Raw genomic sequence first — 26,848 nt, 5'->3', positions numbered from 1 at the left:
CCTGGTCCTCTTGGTCCTATTATGAAGGTAATCAGCTTGTACTAACGATACCGTCTATCGGTTTTACGTAGATAATATATTTAGATATATATACATATCTAGTTTGTATGTAAATACCTATGCAGTGGGGATGGGAAAATTGTGCTGTGTCAATTAGACGAACAAAGTCTGTCCTGGAATGGTGCCCCCCTATAAAAGGTTAACTACCTCACACCAGAAGTTCAACTGAGGGCAATCCTGGAGCCAGCCTTCCTTTGCACAGATATAGAGATCACTGAAGAAAATCTTCCTAGCATCCAGCTTTGAGGAAAAGTGAATTGGTTGATGCCATTACAACAATCCAAACAGACTTAGAAAAATTCCAGTACTCAACTGTGGGCCTTCTTGCCAAGGTCCCATCCACAGAGTCGTCCCAGAAAATTCAGAACTGCCTTGGTATTTTAAAATTCATTTTGTTGAAGGGTGATGAGGATACCCCCCTGGTGTTCCTTGCTCCTGTCATTTAGTATTTCTTTAATCATTGTTCTTATCCCCTAGATCCATTATTCTTTTCCAGAATAACTGGATGGGCATCTCTGTTTAATGGAAATTCCAAGAGCCCTGAAGGGCTAAATGTCATGGCTGATTCCCACATACTGACCTAGCTTTGGGGGAGCAGGATTACAGATGGACTTTCTCGTACAGATTAGCTTTCTTCTTTCCTATTACCCCCATTACTCCTTCTCCTCTTATTTAAACAGATGTGCAGGTGAAGGAAAACTTAAGAGCCTCGAGCGAGCCCTGCAATTCCTCTGCCTTTATTCGGACTCTGCCAGAGACCTCCCCACTGCCAACGGCTCTCTGCAACACCCCCTAGGCTGTCTGTCGTTCCTTTATCTCCATGCAGGACTCCACTGTACCCTGCATTTTGGTGCCAGTCTGGGTCTGCGCAAACTGCCCTCAGTCTTTGTGCTCTTACCACCTCTCTCTCTTACCCGGTCATCCAAGTTCGACCTAGAATTTTAAGTTGAACCAGACTTCTGTTCTCTCCTACTCAGCCAAATTATCGCATGCCACATGGAGCTCAGTGACTTGTGTGTTTCTATTTTTTTAAAGAATTTTCAAAATCTTAGTAAAAACATGTTATTTGAATATTGGATTTGTTATTTAAAAGAGAAGTTGCCAAGGAAATAAGACAAGGGCAGAAATACTTGCTTTTGTGAATGCAATTATTGAAATTATTATCTCCTGTTAAGCCATTGGTAGGAGAAAGATAATAAGGGCATTTCCAAAGATTTCCTGGATGCATACAAGGAAGATATGTGTTGCCCAAGACCAAATTGGGAATGAGATAAGGTGGCATATGGGGGATACAAATCAGGGAAATTAATCACCCAATCACTCAGCTTAGTTCCATGTTTGTGAACCTGACTTTGTCTGGGAAAGAAACCATTTGCTCGGCCATTCTGCTCTAGACCACCCCACATAGTTTATCCTCTATTCAATTCCCCTTCATGGCCAGAGACATATACTTAGCATTCGTGATAACTGAAATAGATGACAGACCCAACACTTTGGAAAATAACTTGGGTAAATATTCCAAAGCCATAAAAACATTCATTCTCTCAGACCCAGTAATCAAACTCTAGGAAATGTAATCAAATTGAAGAAGCATTATATATAAATATATTTATTTTTAATAAATAAGTAGGAAAAGAAAAGGGAGGCAATAAGCAGTGGAAGAAACTGAACAATGTTATGGTTTATGAAATCAATAAAATCCTATACAGTGGCCGGAAACAATCATTCAAAGTCCATAACAATACAGAAAATATTTAATGAGGTCTATTTAAACAGCAAAATTGTATCTAAACTTTGACTGTAACTACATAAGGGCCATACCTACATACCATCAAATATCATAAAAGACTATAGAAAATGACAGCAGAAAGCTTTTCATGAATTATTTGGCTGTCTTCTTCTTAAGTTAGAATTTAAAAAATTAGTGTTGGGAGGATATGAAATAAATGCTCATTTGTAAATCAGTTACCTGGGAAGTGTACTGAATGGGGATAACCTCTGCCCTGATGCCTTCTCTGGGAAAAAAAAAAAAAGCATTGGGACAACATTGAAAGTAGAAAAATGACAGATTGGTATTCCCAAAAGAGGAAAATACTTATCCTAAATGCAATTGTATAACAAAAGACATAAAAAATGGGCCAATGGGGATGAAGGAATGGGGTTATCTGGGGAAGTTATGAAGTGAGGACCTTACCTTATATTTCTGAGTTTACCCTGGAGCTCCAGAGAAGGATTAACACTCTTGAGAAAGGACCAGACAGAGTGGTCCTCCTGAGGGCTAATGCTGCCTGGTTCAGCGAAGGGGGGAGTGCCAGCTCTGATAATTTGCTGAGTACATCTCAATGTCAACCAAGTATCTGAACACCAGGAACATACCAAGGAAAAGACAGAAGAGTACCCAGCCTTAAGGGATCATCCAGGATATACTCGGTCATGAACACACAAAGATTCTTAAAGAAGTGTCTGGATCATGAGAAGATCAAAGCAGCTGTCCAATAGGGTGAGGGAAAGCATGGAAGGCCAAAGATGAATAGATTGAGTTTTACTCTCCAAAGAAAACAGTAAATGAGAATCCACAATTGCAAACTTCAAAGAGCATATAAGAGCCATAGGGAGCTCTGCTGTTACTGATCTTCAGTAGGGGATCAAACTGAGGAAGCACAGATCTCACAAAGGACTCCATGCTAGCCTCCAGACTCATCTCCCTAATGTCACCTGGATCTGCAATCCACGCTTGTACATACACCACAAAGAGTGACTCTTTCAACAGAAACAAGAGCTGTGGCTTAGTTAAGTGGCAAGCAGGGGAGAAGAATGCTTAACTAGATACCAATCGACCTCATGTCCTTGTGTTTAAAGAAGAAGAAACTGAGGCACAGAAAGGGAAATTGCTCTTTGAAAAAGGAAACCACTTTGCACTAAAGCCAACTGGCCAGGTCAGAGGAGCATGGCCCAAGAGTCGTCTGCCTCTGGTGGGGACTGCGAGCAGTCTGACGGATGCCCGCAGCCTCTCAGAATGCTAATTTCAAATGCTAAGTCAGGGTTCTTTATATATCTATATATATAGTGGGGGTTTTTTGGGTTTTTTTTAGGGGAAAAAAAAAACAGAAAATGGGTAAATGTCCTTATCCAGAGCTCCAGACATAATGATATTATGGCAATCTCCATCTTCTTACAAGGAAATTGTTCATTGTAGCTCCACCATGTCAAGGAGCCTCCTAGATTTGTGATCCCGGGAGAAACTGGAAGAAGAGATACAGATGCAGAGGGTGGAGCTAAGAAGAACAAGGAGGCAGGGGCCAAAGGAGAGTGAAGTAGGGCTAGGCAGTGACAATGGAGACCAAGTAAGCTACTACCACCCAGTGACCATGAGTGGAGATAAGAATCAGGCAAGCTCCAAACTCCTGGTAGACTCCAATCCAGGGACAAGCCTGAATCCTTCCCTCAAGGAAATGGAAAAGGTAGAGCAGGAGAAAGACAAACCTAACCAGAGGATTCTTTTGGGCAATCAGGAGACAGCATCAGAGTAGTAGGTGGCTAATGCCTCTTTTTCAGAAGTGAAATTACCGAGGTGATTCCCCAATCACCAATCATAAAGCCCACTATATAAAAGCACTCAAAAAGTGTGTATGTGTGTGTGCATGCGCACACACACATGTATGTATTCGATTTAGTTCTCGGGGATCCTGAGGGTGAAAAACATAAATCATAAATACCACCATCCCCCCAAGCCAAGACTCTCAGAGAGGACTGGAACTCAGAGCCAAGATAGAAAGAGGAATTCCTAGGCTTCAAAAATCCTTCCTTTACTTCAGAGAAGACTTGTGGTTCACGTTTAACCCGTCTCCCAAGAATGGGGCCTGCAGATGTGTTACATGCATTTGTAAACAATGAGGAGGGACAACTTGAACAGGTTTACAAGAGACTGTGGTAATTCACTTACACTGAAGAGACTGTGGTAATTACCATCTGATTTCTCAGTGCCCACCACAGACTTCAGGCCAATAATGAAGACTGAAAGCTATGGAGTAAGAGACAACCAGAGGAGCCCACTTAATGACCGATAATGTGCCAAAGAGATCCAGGACCCAGACCTCCAACTCTCTAATTCCTAGGGAGAGTGACCCTCTTAGCAGGACCTGCAGGCCTCTGTTCTCCAACCAGAAGCACAGTCTAGCCCTTCCTGGAGCCTATAAGACAAGGTGAGGCGAGGCTTAACTGTGCAGCATAGAAGCTTGGGCCCCATCAAGGCAAAGAGTATGGTGAAGATGAGTAGAACAGCTCCACCCAAGAGACCGATTCCTGGAGGAGTCTTCAGGAAGTGTCATTGCTATGTGCTTGAGCTCATACAGAGCAGACTAAACAGGGAGAGCTCTGAAATGAAGAATGACTCTTACAACCGAGCAACTCCTCTCCCTACAACAACCCCACCAATATCCAACAGCCACATCAGTGATGCCAGGATTGAAATATCTCCATTCAGACCACTCACGTGCCCCCACAAAAGGTGAAATGACCAGATCGTCCTGGAGAGAAGCAAACCCTTCACAGGGTCCTTTTTCATAAGAACCCTAGTCATCATTTCCATCTCCATTGCTGAGGGGCCCATCTTATTGCCTACTCTGGGGGCAAGAGACAAAAAAGCACCAGGAGCAAGAAGAAACACTCCACACAAGCCCCCGGGCCCCATCTAGGGGGACCCATCAGCAGGAGGCTTCAGTGAGGTTCATGCAGGTTATCTGGGGTCACCCACCAGCAAGAACGAGTCAACCTGCCCTAAGGGCTACCAGATTCACATCCTGGGTCTGGAATCCCAAAGACCTAGGGTTTCCTTTATAATCCAAAAGGATATGCACAAGTCCGAGAGGAAACATTCCACAATGGATCAGCACCACCTTTGGGGATTTTGTTTCTATCTGTGTACCATGAGAAGATGGGGATGAAGTTTGCAACAGAAAGGAGTATGCACACAGGGCTACAGGGCAGGACACCTACTCAGACACATATCCTTCTCTCGTGAGCCCTTGTATGCCATCTTTGGTATATATCATAGTCACTGGCACAGAGTTGAATAAATGAAATCCACACCAAGTTTGGCTCTGATTTCTATATCCCCTGAAGGATGATAGAAACCAGGTCTTAGGATATAACTAGGAGCACTTTAGAGCAGGACAGAATATACATCCAAGAATAACTAAAATCTAGACATGGGAGATTGCCGGGCCTAAGCACATCATCCAGTCAAGAGGAACCATGCACCCAAAAGGCTTTGAAGATCCAGAACAAACCCCTCCAACTTCCCCTCCTATAATGCCCAGCTCCACATAACTGGCATGCATGAAATTTGGTTGATATTAACATATCAGACAGTCCCAGAGGGAAAGAACCCAAAAGTCCTGTGAGGACAGGTCCAAGAGAAATGCCACTTAGGTCTCAGTCCCAGGAATGACTGTGCTGCTCCTGAGTCAAAGGTCTGTCCTAATAATCATACCTCCCTCTTTTAGATGGGATAACTTAATGCGTGGAGCTAAATCTGCGGCTCCCCTCTACAAAATACATAATGAATTAACAGTATCACTCAATATAGTACTCTTAGCTTCAGGTTACTAGGACCTTTGTTTTCCCTTTGGCACAGGTTCTTTACCTGTTTTGTTTTAATTTCACGTATCTTATTCTCCTTTAATTTCATAGTATCTCATCTATGTAGTATACTTTTGATCCTTTTTAGAACAAGGCAATGTTTGTTTGTTTGTTTTTAGGATTTTATTTATTTATTTGACAGACCGAGACCACAAGTGAGCAGAGAGGCAGGCAGAGAGAGAGGAGGAAGCAGGCTCCCTGCTGAGCAGAGAGCCCGAAGTTGTGATCCTGGGATCACGACCTGAGCCGAAGGCAGAGGCTTAACCCACTGAGCCACCCAGGTACCCCGGCAATGGTATTCTTTTTAAGAAGTCAAAAAATAAAGCCCAACATCCAGTCTGAGGGCACATGGAAAGGGTGGTGCTCATTCACCTACTTTGTTCCAGTAATGCAGGGCCCATGTATTTGCTCTGTATGAGGCAGTGGCTTTTGCAAGCAGGAGCTGAGAAAACCTGCCCTGAGATAACCTTACTTATTGGATGCATCACTAATTCTCTAAAGGTCTTTCAAACCTTCAGCAGAAGGGGTCCCAAGGCAGATGCGCAAGAAGAGATCCAGATAAGCGATGGACCTAGAAGAGTTCTGAGTAGCTGAGGGATAGTGACTGCAGGACACATGGAAGTTAGCAGAGGATGGAAAAAGACAATAGACATCCCAATGAAAGGGCAAAGAAGGTACAAAAATTTGGAGACACTGTACAGTGAGTGTGGCTCCCAAGTCTATGGAAAGAGCAATGATGGGCCACGCGGTAAGAAATGAGTGCTATGCAGGAGTCAGTTCATTCAAGGCTTTGCTTAGAAGTCTGGATTCTTATCCTGTAAGCAATGGGGAGCCAGCAAAGGGTTTTAGGCTTTCACTGGGTGTGAAAGATTGATAGTCTAGAGTAAGGCCTTGGAATCAAAGTGAGCCGGGCAAGATTTAGTGAAGGCCTGAATTAAGGAAACGGCAATGGACTACTGAGCAAACTCAGGTTTGTGACATAGAATTGGCAAACCTGGACAGCCACAGTGAAACGGGGTGGGGGGGTACCAATTTGATTCCAGCCGTAGACCCAGGATGCTCAGACTTAAAACACTTATTAGGTGGTGATGTCACTCATAATAGAGGAGGTGGGTGATGTTGAGCAGAGGGTGAATGGAGCAGGATTTTGGATGCAAACTGCTCAGGTGAGGTGCTCAAGGTGCCTTCTGTGGAGAATGTAAATGGTTGTGATCACATTTCTGCAAAAACAGTATGTTTATTTGCACTAAAAATCTGTAGAAAGACCATTCAAGAGAGGACCAGGGTTTAGAAGGGCATATAGATGTAGATGTTAACAGTGACTGACTCCCTGCCAGGATTCTTTTTGCTCATCTCCATCTACTGGTCTCTCCACAATAACCATGTTTTACTCCCACAATAAAAAAACACGGCTTGGAATTTTAAAAATAAAAAGAATTGTCATTCCCCAATCTAAAGACACAGACCTGAGGATACTGAGTATTAAGTATGTAGAAGCCACGGTGGTTGTGCCTATGGCAATGCAGGAAGTGTGTGCAGGGCAAGATGAGAGCTGTGAATAGATCTGTGGGCAACTGGAGGCACTGAGTAGGAATGAGGACCCAGGAGAAAATCTGGAACAGAGTAGTATCCTAGAAACCAAGGTTCCCCAAAATGTTATTATTGTAGCTTCTAAGTTCTTGATTGTGGGACAATTTCTTATTCTTAATTGGACTCCACCCCACTGGTACTCTCCATCTTCTAGCCAGAATCGACAGAGCCATAGCTGAATACATGCTTATAAATAAATGTGATCCTAATTCTCTCTTAGCCTCCATCATCCAAACTCTTGTGGAATATGCTCTCTGGGATATTTTCTCTTAGAATATAATTAGAAAGGGTTTGCAGAGCCCACAAAAGGAGAAGGAAACGCCTTACCCTTTCAGGAGACTCATTCTCCCTGAGAGAGATCATTTGATAAAGCTTAAATCAAATGCTGTCTCATTGATTTGCATTTGTGGTGGTTAAGACACAGGAGGAGTAAGACTAAGGCCCAAAGAAAGAGTTTAAGAGGCAAGTCCCACTCTTAGTTGTATTAAAAATACCCTTAAGTGACCATAGATAGAGAAGGGCCAAATATCTGATCATCAATATTAACAACACCCTTGGCAACCCCTGAAACTGATCCCAGCAGCAACAGATTATACAGGACTATAAAAATTGTATTCAGGTATGAAAACTACATAAATATCTCATCTACTTATGAGGAAGAGGACACTAAAAAAATGAAAAAAAAAGACTTCTGGGCTTATTGGATTTAGATCTCACTTGCAAAGCATTTTTATTGTTATAATGTTGATGCAATAAAGATTTTAAAAACAAAACCACAAAAGTTGAAGGAATTACGGCAGAGAAGGGGAGTAACCACACCCTCGTGAGTTTAAGCTCCTGGGAGGCAAGAGTGGACAGGAGGGGCATCTGAAGTGCGACACGCATAGAACCTGGCTCAAAGGACTGGAAGGAAAGTGGAGAGTGGGGAGTCAGAGATCTTTCTTTCCTAATGTCACGATGCCATGTCCACGTTCAGCAATGTCTCAGAAAACCATGGAAGGTTTTCTATTGATAAAAGGAACTCCCTGTGCCCCAGAACACAGTTTTATCCCTGTGGAGATTGCTACACCTGTGCAGCAAGTGAAAATCATCTCAGTTGGAGGCAGATCATTACAAACGAATTGTCTGAAAGTCAAGAACACACCAGCTACAGGGACAGGTGGTCCCTCATACGAGGAGACTTCCCAGAAGCCATTCATGTCACTGCCCACAGAACTTCACCAAGAGGAGGAGCCTCAGAAAAATGATGCTGTGAAATAAGCTGAGCCACAAGCCAGAAAGCGGGGGTGGGGGTGGGGGGGATTGCTTGAGACACCTCTGGGTCAGAGGGCTGGATCACGCTTTCCAAGAAAAGAGTGGAGTGGGGAGATGTTGGCATTCATAGTAGGTGAATGTGGCCACATGGGTGACTATTAGTGTCCCTCAGAAAGCCTCCAACTGTACTTGAGGATTTCCAGAGCTTACAAAGCCTCCAGTACCTGCTCCTTGAGGGGCTTACGCCTAACACCCATGGCCAGCATGGTGCTGTGGCCTGAGCTGAAACTAAGGTCATGCTCCTGTAGCTGCTTCCTTGCAGTCAGTCACCACCAGAGACCACCTGGGAAGCAAACAGGGAGATAAATAATCTAAGTCTAGTCCTGCATTTTCCAAAGGATGAAACCAAGACCCATTATAAGAAGCCTTGAAGATTTAAACAAGGAAACGAAGAGACCAAAAACTGCTTTCTCTTTGACAGTAAGAACTCAGTGGGGCATTCTAGTCTGTGGTGACCAATGCCACTGTGAATCTCATGGACAGGCTCTGGCAGCTCCATTTTTCCTGATCAAAACATAGGTTTTCACAGGGCATAATTAGCGAGGACAGATGGATATGGGGCACTGGTCTGAGAGGAGTTCACAGGATCAATATTCTCTTGGGAGAAAGGACACACTGATGACTCTAGTTTGTGAGTAGATAGCTGGCAGGATCCCAGGGTATATGTAATAAGTGAGGATGAGCAAGAGAAAGAATGAGATTGTGATAGATAATGAAGAATTCAAGGACACAGGGGCAGTAGCTAAAAGAAATGGTCAGAAGGGCCAAAGCATTCCCACGGGTCAGTGAAAAATGTCTAAATCATTAAAAATGATCTTATAACTGATGGTTGGAGAAAGGACAGGCAGGGGAGAAGGGAGTGGTCTTGGGTGAGAATAAGGCATATTTAAGGGTTCCTGTTGAATTCTGCTTTTTCATTCTGCTTTTTCATTAGCTGAAGGAGAGCAGTGGTGATACCAGCCTTGCCAAGTAGAATGTTCCAAACTCCCAAGGCAGAGACTACCATAGTGGAAAGCTAAAGACAGGGAATGGAAGAGAATGTCCCATCTCCCCAGAAATCTCTGAAATTCTAAGGCATGAGGGGATCACCAGAAGTGAAATAATAAAACATAGTACCTAGTACATAATAGGCACTCAAATAATATGAACAGTTTATGGGCATATATAGAAATCAAAGACTAGCTATTCCCTTCCTCAGAAACTTGGAGAAAGATCCCTAGGCTCTTTAGAGAGTTCAGCATATACTCAGGATCCAAATCCAGAAGAGAAGAAGAATTAATCTTTCGATTATTGCTTCTAAAGTGATGGCCTCTGCAAATCCTTTCTAGTTATATTCCAAGAGGAAAAGACCCAGTGACGCATTACAGGTTAGTTGAGGACAGATGATGACAGGGGCCCAGAGTAGATCAAATCACATTATGAGGGGGACCACCATAGATCTTCCTCCATGGAAGGAGGGAGATTCTACCACAAACTTCCTTAAAGCCTGTGAGCCCCACAAGGAAGAGGAAGACATCGAGGTAAGAGCATCTGTGAAAACACTGCCCTGACCCTGGCTAGTCTCCCTGAACAGCGATCCCCTCTTGCATGCCTGGCTGCCACCAATGGGTCTTCCATGCTGAAGGCATTTCTGGAGCCCTCTCAGTTCCTGGTAAGTAAGGGCTTTGTCTGCTCCATAATTCACCCCACTTAAGTGACCAGAAAGAAGGACTTACAAGACCTTTAACAGGAAATCAGAAGGCCAGTGCCACGCAATGACCACTATTGAGTGTTGGTCCTCTTTGTATGAGGCTCCCCAGGGTAGCTCATGAAGTAGAGGTGACTCTGTCAGAGAATGGCTGACTTTCCAGTCTCCCACCCCAGTTGCCACAAAACAAGATCTTCTTCCACATCACAAAGAAAGACTAACTATACTAAGACTGAAATGCAAATGCCTGTAGATCCAATCCATAGAATATCTACCATGAAAGAACATAAAAGATATGGCATCCAGATCATAATGTGGAGAAGCACATCTTCTCTCCAAGACTACAGGCACCATCTCCATCTCACAGTGCCAAGAAATGAGAAGGCTGCCATGGTTGAGGACAGGAAGAGAGTATTGTAGGAGCAACAGGGACCCTTCACAATGACCCCTGGGCCACCAATTTCATAGGCATTAAAGACCTAGCAGTCAAAACCTCCAGTGGAGTTTCCTTCACGTTCATGTCAGTATGACCATAAGTAGAGATGGTCTATTTGCCCTAAGACCCAGCTGAGTTTCTTCCCATGTTAAGAATGCCACATACATGGGGTTCATTTATGACTAGAAAATACACTCATACCATTCTAATGAGGAAATGTTTCACAAATACATCAGAAATGTCTCTCTCCACAGGGGCTCTTTCTGTTTCTTCACTTCCATCAGTACAAGAGAAATGGGATGAGGTTATCAGTAGAAAGAAGATGAGCAATGGCTATGTGGGACAGAACCTCTTCAGGGTTCTTGACATCATTCTTTAGTAAATTGTTCTGACTCTTCAAAAGTGCTCATAAAATGTGTCAAATGAAAGCATAAAGCCTACTTCTTCTCCCCTTACTGACTGATATTCTCATGTCCCCAGTTTGGGGATTCCCATATTTGGCGCACATAAAATGTAATTATGAGAAACCCAAAGCTGATGGAGATCAAGGTGAGGAATATAGTGGCCAGGTGAGTCTTCTGCACTTACTTAGGTGAAGATATTACCCTGGTTGAAGGACAGAGGCCAAGAGGGAAAAGAATGATTGTCTGAATGCCTCACACTCCAGGAGAGGCAGAGGGAGGCCAATGTTCACATTTCCATGTCATAACTCCTTAATATCATGACTTGTAAATAGGAACACTCATTAGATTTGAGTTGTTACATTAAAAAACTCATATTGGTCCTTCTTTTACTTAGGAACCCAGAGACTAGAATATGGTCCCAATCTTGACCCTCTAGGAGTACAGAATGTAGACAGAACTCAAGGTCAGGAAGGAAGGGGAATTTGATTTTCTGATTGTTACTGCTTCTCAGGTTTGGCCTCTGCAAATCCTTTCTAGTTATATTCCAAGAGGAAAAGACCCAGCTATGCATTACAGGTCAGTCAAAGACAGACGATGGTGTGGCCTAGAATATATCAAGTCACTTTACAAGGGGGACCACCACAGATTTTCCTCCAAAGGAGGAAAATTCCACCACAAACTTCCTTAAAGCCAGTGAGCCCCACAAGGAAGAGGAAGACATCGAGGTAAGAGCACTTGTGAAAACACTGCCCTGACCCTGACTGGTTACCCTGAACATGGATCCCCTCCTGCGTGCCTTGCTGCCGCCAAGGAGTCTTCCATGCTGAAGGCATTTCTGGTGCCCTCTCAGTTCCTAGTCAGTGAGGGCTTTGCCTGTTCTGTAATTCACCCCATTTAAGTGACAGATCAGATAGACCAGAAAGAAGGACTTACAAGATCGAGACCTTTAACAGGAGGTCAGAAGGCCAGTGCCACACAATGACCACTGTGAGTATTGGTCCTCTTTGTATGAGGTCCTCAGGGTAGCTCATGAAGTAGAGGTAATTCTGTCAGAGAATGGAGACCAGACTTTCTAGTCTCCCACCCTGGTTGCCACAGAACAATAACCTCCCCTATACCAAATGGTCAGACCAAACATACCAAAACTGAAATGACTCCATGTCTAAGACACAGTATTTTGAAGTAAAAAAAAAAAAAAAAAAGAAAAGAAAAGAAAAAATTTTTGGAGTCCAGATCTTGTAGTATGCCCTCCTCTTCCAAGACCATAGGCACCACCTCCATGCCTAGTACAGAGAGAAGACTGCCATTGGTGAGAATAAGAAGAGTGATTCCAGAGACAGAAAACTGTACTAGAGATTTCCTCCATGTCCTAAGTGCCCAGGAATCTACTCATTGATGAGAGCTACTCATTCTGGTTCTGGTTCTAGAGGGTTTTCTCCCCCCAGATTGTTAATTCTGGAAAACTGGGAATCCACACTTTATAGTTCATATAAATACATGCATGTCAGCCTGAAAAGAAAATATTTCACAAATGGATATGGGTCATTCCTCTTGCCTCTACCAAGAGAGCAAACAGGAGGAGGTTATCAACAGAGGAAATTTGGAATGATGAAGTTTGGTATTTGGAGTGATGTCCTTTGCTCTCAGACATGAAGCCAGCATCTGAGATAGAATAATCTGACTTAGAATCCAGTCTCAGATATACAATTTTATATAAAGGGATCAAGACTAGATCCCAAGGTTGGACTCTAAAAAAGGAAGTAATGAACAATAAATCTGGGCAGTCTTAAGAGATGACAATAATGGGTCCCTGTATCTCAGAATCAAGGCTAAAACTCTTCCAACACCTGCACTGTCAGTAGAATTCACAAAAGCAGTCAGGGCTTCCTCATATCTACCTGCTTCCTCTCTTACAAGATCAATGCCAAATCTTGTGTTGGTAAAGGTAAACTAACTTGCTGGTATTATTAAAGCCAATCTTAAAAGCAGGGGCGGGGGAATTATTAAAAACAATCAACAGCTCAAGGGGCTCTGAGACATGCTGAGCAACTGCTTTATATGCTTTCCTTGGAGGATGCTGAACATTATGGACCGTCTATCTGTAACCTCACTGCTTTATCATTAACACCAGCTAGAAAGAACAGCTCCTTCTCCCCAATCGGCTGCATCCTTGAGTTTCCACCTAGTGATTGGCAGCTTTCAAATGCAAAAGAATCTAGGATTAGAGACATGAAACGGTGCTCCAGTTGACAGAGACAAAAAAAGAAATAGGTCAGTTTGTCTCAGAGACAGTGACTACAGAATGAGTCATGAGGTACAATGAAGAGATGTCCCTCATTCAAGTTCTAAGGGATTCCTACTAAGTCTATTAGCAGCAGCAGGAAACAAAAGAGAAGATACCCAATCCCAACCACCAAGAATAGAGGGTATAACTGCATTAAGAGCAGCATAAAGAAAAGGAACCAAGCAAAGTAGGAGAGAAGCAGAAACATAGTGATTATATCAGAGGGAAGGAAGGAAAGGAGCAGTCAAGAAGTCAACTTCAGAATTTCTTGGGATAAGTCTAAGCTTCTGTGACAGAATCCAAGGAGAAATGTTGAAGGTCACAAGGGCTACAGGGAGGAGGACAGGAAATGAACATTTATATAGTACTCTATGGCTCACTGCCTGGGACAGAGGCAGTCTCCTGAGAGCAAGGTCCCAGAGGTACTCCCTCTGCTCAGAATCCCCACCCCCTGATGGGGCTGCAGTCCAAACAGAGTTAAGGCCTAGCCAAATATCTCTATGGAGTACCTATCAAGGGATGGATTCTAGAACCACAAGTATTCAACATGATTTTGGTGATATTCTGTCAAAGTTCAAATTGTGGTAAATGTATTGGAGACGGCTTGCTGAAACAAAATTCCCAGATTTTTCCAAATCATGGACTTGCATCTGGAGGGAGAGAAGAAAGGAGTAATGAAGAGAAGGCAGAAAATAAACAGAAGGGGAAAGCAATTCTCCAGCAGGTGCATGGGCTCCTCACAGGAGCAAGACAGCCCAAGCTCAAAATAGATTAGAACCTCCTGACCTCTCCAAGGTCAACAGAGCCCGCAGTTAATACTCCTAACCTCTGAACAGAAAACCAAGGATCAAAAGACCTCCTCAAGATGAAGTGAGATTTTGGGCTTCTCCTAATATAATGGGGAATTTCCTCTAGGATAGGAAACCAAATGGTAGTGAATGAATGAATGACAACTCTTTTTTCCCAAATTCAAGAACTGGTGTGACTGAAGAGGGGGAAAGAGACTTCTGCACAAGAGTTAAGCAGAACAGAGGGAGAAAGCACCACCCCCAAAGAATAAGACACAGTCCCTCATGGAAGATCCGTTCTATGTAGCTCTCAGAATAAGGTTAGCCTAGGAGGCTCATATTGCATCAGACCCAGTCCTCCCAGCACTAAGGAGTGTGTGGTGTGTGGTCCCAAAGCCTCACCGATTTAATGGAGACCACTATTTCTGTGGACACTTACCACAGGATATAGACTTGAAATCAACAGTAGAGACTAGTTCCCCCCAAAGTGCCAACTATGTTAGGAGTGAGAGGGACCATCAGTGGAGACTTTTCACTCAGCAGGGTTGGTCTAGGAAACATACAAATTTCTCAAATCCCTTTTGTCCTCTTGGTATCAAAACTAGGAGTGATAGTTGCATCACCTATAGGAGGGGAACCTGGAAAGCGCTAACTTTAACCCACATGAGACTCTGGCCTCTGTTGACAAATAAGATAACTGAAAAGGGAAAAAGTAAGAACCAGTCCCTTGGTGTGGGCACCAAACTAGGACATCTACTCTGTTCTCAAAGACAACACCTGACTTGGGCTAGCTATTCATGTACAATAACCTTTGGTATGTGAGAGGTCAAAAGCCTGGAGGGGGCTAAAAAGAAATCATGTCATCCTTCTTTTACTTAACTCCATCTCTTCTAAATATCTACAACCTCACACAGAGAGAGCAGGGGAGGTCCAGAGATTCAATGTTGAATACAATGTCAAAATTAGGGCCTTGACGTATATGTGTATCCACAGTTGGCCTATAAGATTGAGTTCTTAACCACTTTAGACATTTTTTTTTCCATTCTGGGCCCTCAAGATTGCTAAAGTGCCATCCATCTTCCTGAGGAGTTGCTACATCTCCCCATCCCAGGCCAGATTACCATCACAGACACACTAAAAAATACCATAGCCGAACCCTTCTACTCTTCTCTCTTCTTAGGTGACCCACTCCCTCTAAAAATCCTGAGCTACACCACAACTGGGACAGATGCAGAGGAACGAGCTGATACATGGACTTTCTGCAGCACCTGTCCTAGAATTCTGCCCAGCCCTAACCCAGAGATCCAGGCTTCCATAGCAGCCAAGCCCGTGACTGAGGATCTTTTGGATGCCAGTATATAATGGGACCTCCAGGTTCTCCTTTGACCCCGAGAGATTCTGTTGGTAGAATGGGATGTATTTCCATCATGGGAGGGAGTTACAAGGAACTGGCTTTTAGTTCAGTATCTCAGGAGGGAATTTGTCAGGGCTGGATCTCGTCTACAAAAGACTGAACAGCCAAAGAAGAAAGGGTCATGGATTGCAAGATCGGTAACCAGTATCAGGGATGCCAAGAGAGGGATTTCTGCATTAGGCTCTTGGTTTCTGTGTCCAAGATCTGCACTGCTAAACCCTTGTGGGCACAGACCATATGTTATTCATCAGCTGCTAGTACAGTTCTTGAAATGTTTCCATTAATCTGTTCATGATTGTGCATCCAACAGACTGGCCATTGAAAGATGCTTCTCAAAGGACTGTTGTGACTAAAGAGGCCCAGCTATTTCATGCCTGAGCCTAAACTGTGAAGAGAAGCAGTTTTCAGTGAAAGAGCCCCAAAGAAGTTTCTGATTCGTACAGCCTTGGCAGGAAATGGATTTCACCCTCAAACCTAAAGTCTCAGCTTTGGAAGAAAAAAGGACAAATCCACTTATAAGAGCACAGTGGGAGTGGGAAGAATAGGAGAAGGGAGTACAGGTGAAAAGGCCATTCACTTGGGATGATGTTTCTGGAAAAGGGCCCTGACCCTCCAACATCTCTATCTCCCCGCATTCCCACTGAGTGGCACTCCCTGACACATGACAAGGCTTGTTATTCTTCATTGAGAGATCAAGCTTCTGGGGCACCTGGCCCTTGGTCAAACACATTCATGTTTCAGTGGCAGGTGTGAGTCCCTTTCCAGCGAGGAGAACGTGATGGGCAAGAGACGAGTGAGGGCATAAGAACATGACCTGCCTGGAAAGGAAGAGAGTACAGAGAAGAGAGGCTGAGAGAAAAGGAAATCTGGGGGCTTAGAAAATGTGTTCTCCTCAGTTTCACTTGGACAACAATCAACATGTCACACAATAAGTTTTCTTCTTGCTTACTATGTTTTTAACACGTATATTGAAACAAAAGTCACCAAGTAACAAACATCATCCAAGGTATCTTTGCAGAAAGTTAGTATTTTGTTTACAGAATACCATGTTCAGAATACGAGGACCATATTCAGACACCTGCAGGGGTCCCTAACACTCAAGACTCAGGTTTAACTTCCTTTGACTCTGAATCCCATTTCCTCCCAGTGCCCCCTGCTCTCCGTGGCCCTCCCTGTCCCTTTATCTTGTTGCTGAAGCAAAATACATTTCCTCTTTTCCTTTTTCTTGCTAGCCAAACTCCTTACCGCAGTAAGTCCCAATGGGGCCTTTCCCTCCACCCAGACCAACGTGGACTATCCAAATCCATACTCCACCTTTCCTCCTCTGATTTCCCTGAGCAATTCATTGATACCACCAAATCTGGCACACTCAGTTTGAAGAGCCATTCTCCTGTTCTTTCCTCGGCGGGAGGCGGTCCCCCCACAGCAAAGAGCTGGACTGAAGGTGAGAATGGATATGCAATCTCTTCACTCAGCCCACTTAGGTTGTGCTCTGAATCTGTTCAAACGCTCCGGCTAGTACTGACCCCACTGTCATACTTCATGGTGGGGTGTGGAAAAGGTGATCTTTCCCTGGATGCATTGAGACAAGGTGGTATCCACAGCCCCACTCATCCATAGAAGAAATGCCAAATATTTGTGGTGGCACATTCTATTTTACACACGGCTAAATCAGAGTGGCTCCCCGAGAGGAACATCACCTCACCTCATCCCCATGAGAAGCCCAAGCTAGTCAGTAAAGTCACGGAGAGGAATTATTCCATCTGGTCATGGAAACAAGCCCACTCAAAACAAAGGTTGGCTTTGGGCACCACACATCCTTAGGAACGGTTCTTCTTTAACACAAGCTTATGTCCATAATTTTTTATTTAGTAAGTTATTCAACGGGTGCTGGGGGACAGGAAGAGTTTGGGACATCCATTTCTTAGACCACTGGTTTCCAAAACTGTGCTGGGAAGACCTAGAACAAGTTAGTCCACATTTAACTGTATTGCATTATTGGTCTCCCGCCAACAACCAAAATAAAACCACTCCAATCTCACAGAGAAAAGTCTGTTAAAGTTTCTAACCCAGAATGTCAACCAAAGGACATTGCTGTCTAGCCTTCTGTGAGGTTATTTTTAACAGTGACAGACTTCAAAAACAATGCCTCTATGCCTTCTCCAACCTTTAAACCCATGCCCAAAGAGATCCACACTCTACCTTTGCTATCTTGCCAGCTATTTTGCCACTGTTTTGCTCCCTGCCCTATATCCCATAGGGCAAGAGTCTATCTCAGACTCCACAACTGTGGAGTTCTGAGCTCTGTGATTTTTCTGCCCACCCCCACCCCTACCAGCCCCAGACAACAGATGTAGCTATTTTTTTCATCTGAGCTGAATTCAGTAATGTGTTGTGTGAATTTTAAAAAATAAATTACTAAAGTGCTTTCAAGCTCATGCATCAGAGGAGTGACCATACGTTCAACAGGGTGATTTCTGCTTGCAACCGTCTCCACGGTAGTAAAGCTGTGCAGGCCCCTGGCGGGGAAGTCAGCAAAAGTGGACCAATGAACCTTCCTCTCCAGCATGATCGCCATTACTCCCAACACAGGAGCAAGGATTTTTGCATCTTAGTGATTACCCTGAAAGCGCATCTTCAGAGGACCTAAAAAGCAATTCTTCCATCCATCAAGCTTTCCCCGCTTTAAAAAAAAAAATGCACTCCACATTTGCAGTTAAACGGTGATGTAAATGACAAGAACTGAAGCAAATACTAGGACTGTACAGCTTCCAAGACCCTCATCAGCTATTCTTAAAATGCGGAAAAGGAGAGGAAATCCCAATGCAAGATTTTGAATATAGCCAAGAAGGCTAAAGAAGAAGGGAGACGCATTCATACCAACACTCCCACGTGGGTGCGTCAATCCCTTCTGTGGGCATACTCACACACGGGTGCACGTGCTCCATGTGTGTTTCATCACTATCAGCAGTAGTTGTAAATGACCTCCTAGATTTATTCAAAATATACCTCCTTTCCCCTAAACATAAAAAGTAAATGAATAAAATACAAATAGAACAATTCAATTCCATCCCTCCTACGGATCTGCTTAGAACGCACAAAATTAGAAAAAAAATATTCACTAAGGAAAATCAATCCCAAAAGGTCAGCTGCAATGTCATATTCATACAGCTATTATTTAACTCAAATTTAAGGTTAGGAGGAGTAACCAAATGTTGTACTGAACTAAATCAATTCCTTTCTCTCCACCTGAAAATGAAGTATAGCAAAAAAGAAAAAGTTTTCTTCCTAATATGGTACAGCAAGTTTTTTAAGTCCTCTGCTGTATATTTTTGTAGACACACAACATGTAATACCCAAATGGAATCACTCTTAAGTTCTCTTCATCAGATACCACACTACATTATCTTTTTAAATTCCTGTTTTCCTACTGCTGTCAAATTTTATACAGTTGTGGTAACCACCATTTATATTCTGACCTTGATTTCACTAGGAAGCCAGAAAAATGTCACATTGGAAAGGTGGACCATCTAAACAACATGACACATGATGTTTCTTCCCATAACTGGAGGATATAAATAAAGGTTGGTCTTATTCGTATCCATTCTGGTTCTTTCTCCTAGTTCTATTTAGAGAAATTTTTTTCAGAGAGCACTACAAAAGGAGTCTCTCTCTTGTTCCCACCTCACAATCTCACACACACACACACACACACAGTGCACATGATATAAGCCTGTACCCAAAGACATGTGACCTCCACAAAAACACATACATCCCCATACAAAAACTTAAACTTCATTCAAAACCTGAAATTTTGGGGCACCTGGGTGGCTCAGTGGGTTAAAGCCTCTGCCTTCAGCTCGGGTCATGATCTCAGGGTCCTGGGATCAAGCCTCACATCGGGCTCTCTGCTCAGCAGGGAGCCTGCTTCCTCCTCTCTCTCTCAGCCTGCCTCTCTGCCTACTTGTGATCTCTGTCAAGTAAACAGATAAAATCTTTATTTAAAAAAAAAAACCTGAAATTTCTGCCCAGGTTAGGATCATCCTCTGGGAAAATAGTATTTCTTACTGATCCAGAACCGTGTGTGAAATCAACTTGAAAAAAGGGACCAAGAGATTTCTGAATTAGAATACTAAAAGATACTAAAAGACGTGCAGAGGGACACAGGAAATATGCCCTTTCTCAGGAATAAGACTCAGTCAGCAGCAGAGTGGACCCAATAAGGAAGCCAAGATGTGGGAGCCAGACCAGCCATGGGAAGAAAATACAAGATGGGAAATTCCCAGCTGTAGACAGTAGGCAAAGACAGAACCATATGAGAGGCTCATTGGTCAAGTGCAGCTAAACCAGCCAGCATGGGGGCAGAGCACTGCATCATGGGAGACTAGCAGCCTAGTATCAAGGGGTGCACACTCAGTTATGGCCACTGAGTCGAGGGTCAAGACTTCCATAGCCCAACAGTGTAAGGAGATCCTGGCAGATTGCATGGTAATGGGAACATGAGGGGTACACAAGGATTAGGGAATAAGTCAGTGACCTGTTATTGGAATGTGGATGCAAGGCATAACAGGAGGAACACAGTGAACCACCTACTCTGAGCAGTAGCTCACTGGAGCCTGAGCTATCAACCTTGAACTCCAAAAAACTCACTAGTTCCAAGCCTAATCCCCAAGCCTGAATGAAGGGCATTTAAGGGGGTACTAAAATAATGACTGCATAATTAATAGCACTGTGCACTGAAAAGTGCCCAGATCATAATCACCAAGGTAGTCCCCCTGCCATGTACCTCAGGCACCTTTTCAATGTTATAGGCAACAAATATTTACTGAAGTCCTTCTATGCATCAGATGATGTGATAGTGGGGTAGATGGGGTAGATTTGACCCCAAACAAGACACAAACCCTACTCTTGACCATCTAAGGAAGGAGGCAGCTAGTGACTCCTTCATTTCTGTTGTGTCTCTGATGTGACCTTCCTAACACCCGCCCCCATTACTGTCCCTGCTGCTTAGGAGGCAGGGCATTTTCCACATGAGGCTGCTTGCTCCTTTAGGAAAGAGGAAAGGAATCTCTACACCAGACTCTAATCTCGGCTCCTTCTCTTGAGTAAAGCTTTGAGAGCATAAGGGCGTAAACCAGGAGCCCTGAAGCGAAGGCAGCCATCATCTAATCTCCGTCATCACTGTTTGGAGAAGCTTCGAGCCCTGTCAGGATGAGGCATGTCCTAACCAGTCTCGCAGGTGGAAAATGGGCATCGGCTGGCAAGCGTCGGTTAGGTACAAACTGGTTGCTGCACCAGGGCAGAGAGGGCACAAAAGATGGGCCAGGACTGGGTCAAGAATGCAGAGTAAGTCATGTGCTCATCATCCTGGGAAGGATGCTTCCAGGAGGATGGCTGACAGGGAAGACGAGCTCAGAAAGGTCAGCTTCTTTGGAAAAGCAAAGCCACGTGGAACATTCAACCAAGGTCTCGGCAGTTGGCCTCTCCCCTCGTGTGGAACCTCTTTAGCCCCAAAGATTCTAAACCAACTGCAGTAAGGGCCCTTAGGAAAGAGCCTTTCTCAGCAAAGACCTGGCTCCATGGTCAATATCTGAGTTGGGAAACTCTGGTCTCTGGGCCTATTAGTGACCTGTGTGATGTGGCAGCTAATCAGCTGGGCCTCCCTCAGGAGGAGACTGAGGTTTAGGACCGAGAAACCCACTTTCAGTATATTCTGCTCTCACTTTGCCTGTTAAAAATTTGGAGGACAGGGGCGCCTGGGTGGCTCAGTGGGTTAAGCCTTTGCCTTCGGCTCAGGTCATGATCTCAGGGTCGTGGGATCGAGCCCCACATCAGGCTCTCTGCTCAGCGGGGAGCCTGCTTCCCCCCACCCTCTCTGCTTGCCTCTCTGCCTACTTGTGATCTCTGTCAAATAATAAATCTTTTTTAAAAAAATTGAAGGACAGAGTTAAACAGCTGAAATAAATGTACGGCTGGAATCCTAGAGCGAGGACGCTACAAAAGGGAGGCATAAAGGAACAGGCTGGGGAGGGAAGAAATACATAACATTCTCCTATAGATGTTTCCAGAAGCAGAAATTCAAAATACGGTCTCAGTCCACTACAACTACTTGCTTTCTCTGTGGGCACAGACACGTCTACATAGGGTAACTTGGAGGCCAAGAAATTTGCTTTCCTTGGTTCTTTAGTCTAAGTTTTAAAAGGCAAATACCAAACAAAAATGAGATTTCTAATAATTTTTTTTTACTAAAATGTAATTTTATCTTCTTGGCATCTTTTTTTTTTTTTAACTTGACTAATACTTCTGAAATAGTCCTGACATTGATTTACAGTTGATAATCATTTTCAGGTAATAGTTTCAGTTTCCCTCATGTTACTGTTTGCTATCAGTCAGGTCCCTTTCAACAAAATGCTTTCGGACACAGAGGAGTTTACTGGCCAATAAAAAATATTCTCCTGGTAAATATGTTCAAACTCCTCCCGATCCATTCATGCTTCAGTTTCCTAAACTTGCGGGCAAAATGTTTCTGAAGATTAAAGTTATCGTAAAAACAGATGCCATGTTAGTAAGATACAACTCTGGCTCCTGTGCTCTGACTTGGTACAAAAATTCATGATCCAAGTTCATGTTCAAATCTAAAGTGAAGCAATGCCATTCCCGAATGAGCTTTCTTCTCTCCATTCTCCCCATAAAGAACGAGGGTAATTCCTCTACAACACTTAACACCTCAATCTACGAAATCATGGGGTTTATTTCCAGGGCACTAATGAAACCATTACGTGGATGGAAGGTTGTTTCCAACAAGAAAGACTACATGAAATCGTTGCACAAATAGGCCAATTTCTTCATTGTTCAGAGCACTACTGATTCATTTCTGTCTCAGGGCCTTTGCTGTTTGCTCTCATAACATGGGATGCCCTCTGTCCCAGTCTCTTGCTGAGACGAAACCCAATTTCAATCTTCAATGCTTAGCTTAAGAGGGACCTTCTCCCAAAAAGTTCTCTTGGTCTTCATCAACCTGGTCTCCCCCTCTTGTCTCTACTCCTAAACCTGCTCAAATATATTTCTCATGGCAGGTGAGACCCCATGACATAGCAGTCAGTGCAGAAAAGTGCTAGAAGTATAGTGAGACAGCTTAGTTCACGTAGTTTTAGGGAAAAACGGGCCTGCCTACTACTGAATCCTTGCTCTGACACTTACTAGCTATGTAGTCTCAGGCAGATATTTTCTGTCCCTGTGCTACAGTATCGCTTCAAAATCTTCCTGAGAGTTGTTGCCAGGCTTAAAATTGGTTTGGGCGATCGCCATTTTCCTAAACACTGGAGCTACAAAGATGAGTAAGATACAGCCCCAATCTTGAAACGAGCTCACCATCTACAGATAAGTTTTTTGAGGGAAATGGTTAAGTGGTTTGGGGAAGAGCAGGATGGGAACAGCAGGGGAGAAACTCTAAGTTGTAGAGTTGATTCCAGAATTGCAGACCTGAGGGCTGGAAAATACTGAATGTTGATCCAAATTTCTAGCTAAGGAGAGAGAGACACTAACAGAAATGGGGTCACTGGTCTGGGAAGTGGGAAAAATCAGCCTCTGCAGACTTACAGACAACTGCCACCATTCTCAAAGTCCAGCAGCCTCCTCTTTCACAAGCCTACTGGGTCTTCTTCCTCACTTCCTCACCCCCACCCTCTTGACTTGACAAAAAATTCAAGGGTAGGTTGAACAATCTACTACGTTTGCTAGACCTAGGCAAACAGCATGCACCACTGATAAGACGTACACTCCTATATCATCTGTTTTTATTGGCGCTACTTGATTTTTAAAGTTAAAATGACTTTAGCCTAGGATAGCTCATGTTCTCTGACCATTCCTCCAAGACTACAACATCCAACTGTCCTCTGAAGTGCCCAGGCAGAGCAAGGCAGTCTGGTCCGTTACATTGAAGGGTGGTACTTCCACATTCTGAACCAGTAACTGTCAGCCAGGCCAGCGAGAATCTGCTTCTGTGGAACCCCCAACTCCTGCCAGCGACCTCAGACACCGAGCATGCTCCACTACAAATGAGGAAGGGGAATCCCTCAAATAGCCCCCAGTTATAGAGATCAAAAAAATGTAATGCATGCTTTTCCTTTGATCCAACAATTATAGAAATGTCTACAAGGAGATCATCAGAAGTGTACACAAATAAATGGCTACAAAGGTATCTGTGAGGCCTCTGTCTTTAGATTGGGGGGAAAAAAGAGAAAATGCAGGGACCCTTCTGAATACAAACAAGTACTATTTCAATAAACTGCCACATATCCACATAAGAGAGTATTATACAGACATTTAAGATATGTAAAGGTATTTTGATGGCATGGGAAAATATTTGAAATACATTCTAATTAGTGAAAAAAGATAATAGAACTACATATAACTTTCTTCTTCATTTTGTCATAAACACACACACACACATATATATATAAACAAAACACACATATATATAAACACACATATATATAAACAAAACCACATAACATACAGACACATATCTAAGAAAAATAACTTGGGGGGGCACCTGGATGGCTCAGTGGCTTAAGCTCTGCTTTCGGCTAAGGTCATGATCTCAGGGCTCCTTGGGATTGAGCCCCACATCGGGTTCTCTGCTCAGTAGGGAGCCTGCTTCCCCCTCTCTCTCTGCCTGCCTCTCTACTTGTGATCTATCTCTCTCAGTCAAATAAATAAAATCTTTAAAAAAAAAAAGAAAATTAAAATAACTTGGGAGGTTATTACTATTATCTCTAGGTGGAGAAGCTAAATAATTTTAAATGATATTTTATTTCCTTTTTTGTGCTTTTCTATATTTTCCAATTATCTTTGAAATTTTTTGTAATCAAGGGGAAAAAAAAAAACTCAAAAGGGAAATGGGCCATGAAATAGGCCATGACTTGAAGGGAAGAAACCAGTGGGGATGATATGTATGCCATGGAGCATTTATTCCTTCCATACTTCTGGGGATATTTTTTCTTGCTCGAATGCTGAGATGGCCAGTCTTTCCATCTCTTACCATAAAATGCCTGACAGCTTGGATTTCAAAGCTTTTCTTTAAAGCTCAGAGCTTCTCTCAATAAAATCTATATTCCTCCATGCCTAGGCAATAAAGGACCACAAAAATCTACTAGGTATTGGAAACCATCATTTCTCTTTCCTTTATACTGACTGAATTAACTTCTGCCAAAAGACAAATGATCTGAGTGGATCACTTAGTTCCCTTATTCTTTGATTTAATTAGGGATTAGATGGTAATAGACTGGAAATAAATTCTCTTTTCATTGACCTAAATTAACTTTGCTTTTGAAATATAGCATAGCCTCAGCAATTATCTGAAAGGAATATATATATATATATATACATATATATGTATAAATATATAGTAACCCATCACATGCAGAAAACTGTACCAATCCAACCATTTAAACATGTCTCATTAACACCATTTGTAATAAATCCCCCTAAGCCTTTGAGTAATATAAGCCATTTCTGTGTGTAAGAAACAGAAGTAAGGAAAGGAGGTGGGAAGGAATCCCTTCCCAGGAAGTATTTTTGTGTAGGAATCTATTTTTGTAGCAAGACTGTTTGTTGGCCAAGTTATGGGTCCTTGTTTGACAGACCGACCTCCGAGCCGTGTGCCTCTGTCCCTCCAGTACAGCTTAGTACACAGGGACGGCGTTTCTCTGTCGAAACACCCTTTGGGCCCCACTCATCTCTTCTCCACAACCTACCTTTGTATAGAAAGGCATGGCTTGCCAAAGCCTTTCACATAAAAGATGTTATGTGAATCTTTATAAAAACTCTAGATGATAGTTTACAGATGAAGAAACTAAATCAGAGAGATGAAGTTACTTGTCAAGAAGTCCTGCCAGTAAGAAGTGGTTATCAGATGAACACTTCCATTTACCAGCCTTGTGATTCAGTGTTTCCTGTACCAATAACCCCGATAATACCATACGTTTGTCTCGATGCTGAGTTTTTAAAACATTTCTTGCAGCCGTATGTATTTAGCCACTTCCACACTGCCCTTGATGATGTACGTGTGTGCTGTGTACCACAATTTCAAGTTCATTCTGATGAAAACCATTCTTGGAGGACGGCACAGAGGGCACTGCCTGGAACAAGCCAGCCCGTAGACATTGGACCCATTAAAGCCTTCCACAAAGGACGTACTTCATTCCAGACTGTCTGATAACCTAGAGAGCTCCAACTGCCCGATCGTGGCTCCAGACAGCTCCTGTTCTCCCAGGATTTGGCTTCTTTTCTCAGTTCTGACACTGGTATGTGCCTTTCTAAGATATGTGGGACAACCTCTAGCAGCCGTCGTTTTGCTGGCTTATAATATACTCTTCCTGGGTTTATAGCAATCTTCCCACTCTCCGCTCACTCACTCTGTGGTCTGCCCACATCCTACTCCAGGGGCACATACACACAGAGACACGGCCTAGACGACAGTTGCCCTCAGATGAGACAGAGGTCCTACTCTTCTGGCTCTATCGTGCCATTGCCAACAGATGCCTCAAAGCCTTCACTGCATTAAGTTGATCACTACATCTTTAAATTAATTTGAGGGCCTGCTAGAAATAGTACTGCTATGTAATTATGGCTGTATATTTTATGACCCACTCCTTCCCCTACCTGCCTCTACTTTCCTTTTTCTTGCACCACAAATCTTTTCATTTATTTTAATAGCTTCTAGCAAATAACTTTATATTTTATTTCATGAGACAGGATCATAAGGTCTCTAACTGTTTCAGCTAAGACTCCAAGATTTGAATTTAGTCTGGGAAAAGTGTGGGAAATCACTATTTATTTGTTCTCTGCTTCCCATGTAATTTATCTCAGCAAAATATCCTCTACTCTTTAGAAAGTGATCACTTCTAAATGAGGATACGACATTTCATTTTCCTAGGTCAAACTAGCCCAATCTCAATATTCTTTGTTGTTATGCTCAATTATAAAAATGGAAAAATTGGAAGAAAGCACAATTTTATTATATAACATAATAACATGAGCCAGGTATTAAATATTGTTTACACGTCCTCCTATCATGTTTTCAATATTTTTTTAATAGCTTGGCAATATTTAATTTTGTTAGTAGAACATATGGTCTGGATTATTTCTTTTTTGAAATGTAGATAGATCTGGTAGTTAAGGCATCTTAGAAGGTGACAATTATATTTAAAGTCGTGTTACAGGACTAG

At 43.1% G+C, this 26,848-nt stretch overlaps 1 long non-coding RNA gene across 1 annotated transcript in view; it reads right to left on the bottom strand.

Annotated features, from left to right (window-relative positions):
- Nucleotides 1–26,848, bottom strand: part of LOC116570745 — a 190,196-nt gene that overhangs the window by 99,275 nt on the left and 64,073 nt on the right. The window lies entirely within an intron of this gene.

This window comes from Mustela erminea, chromosome 12 (assembly GCF_009829155.1).
Source record: "Mustela erminea isolate mMusErm1 chromosome 12, mMusErm1.Pri, whole genome shotgun sequence".
Classification (NCBI taxonomy): domain Eukaryota; kingdom Metazoa; phylum Chordata; class Mammalia; order Carnivora; family Mustelidae; genus Mustela; species Mustela erminea.
Note: the sequence above shows the minus strand (reverse complement) of the source record. Positions and strands in the feature narration are given on the sequence as shown.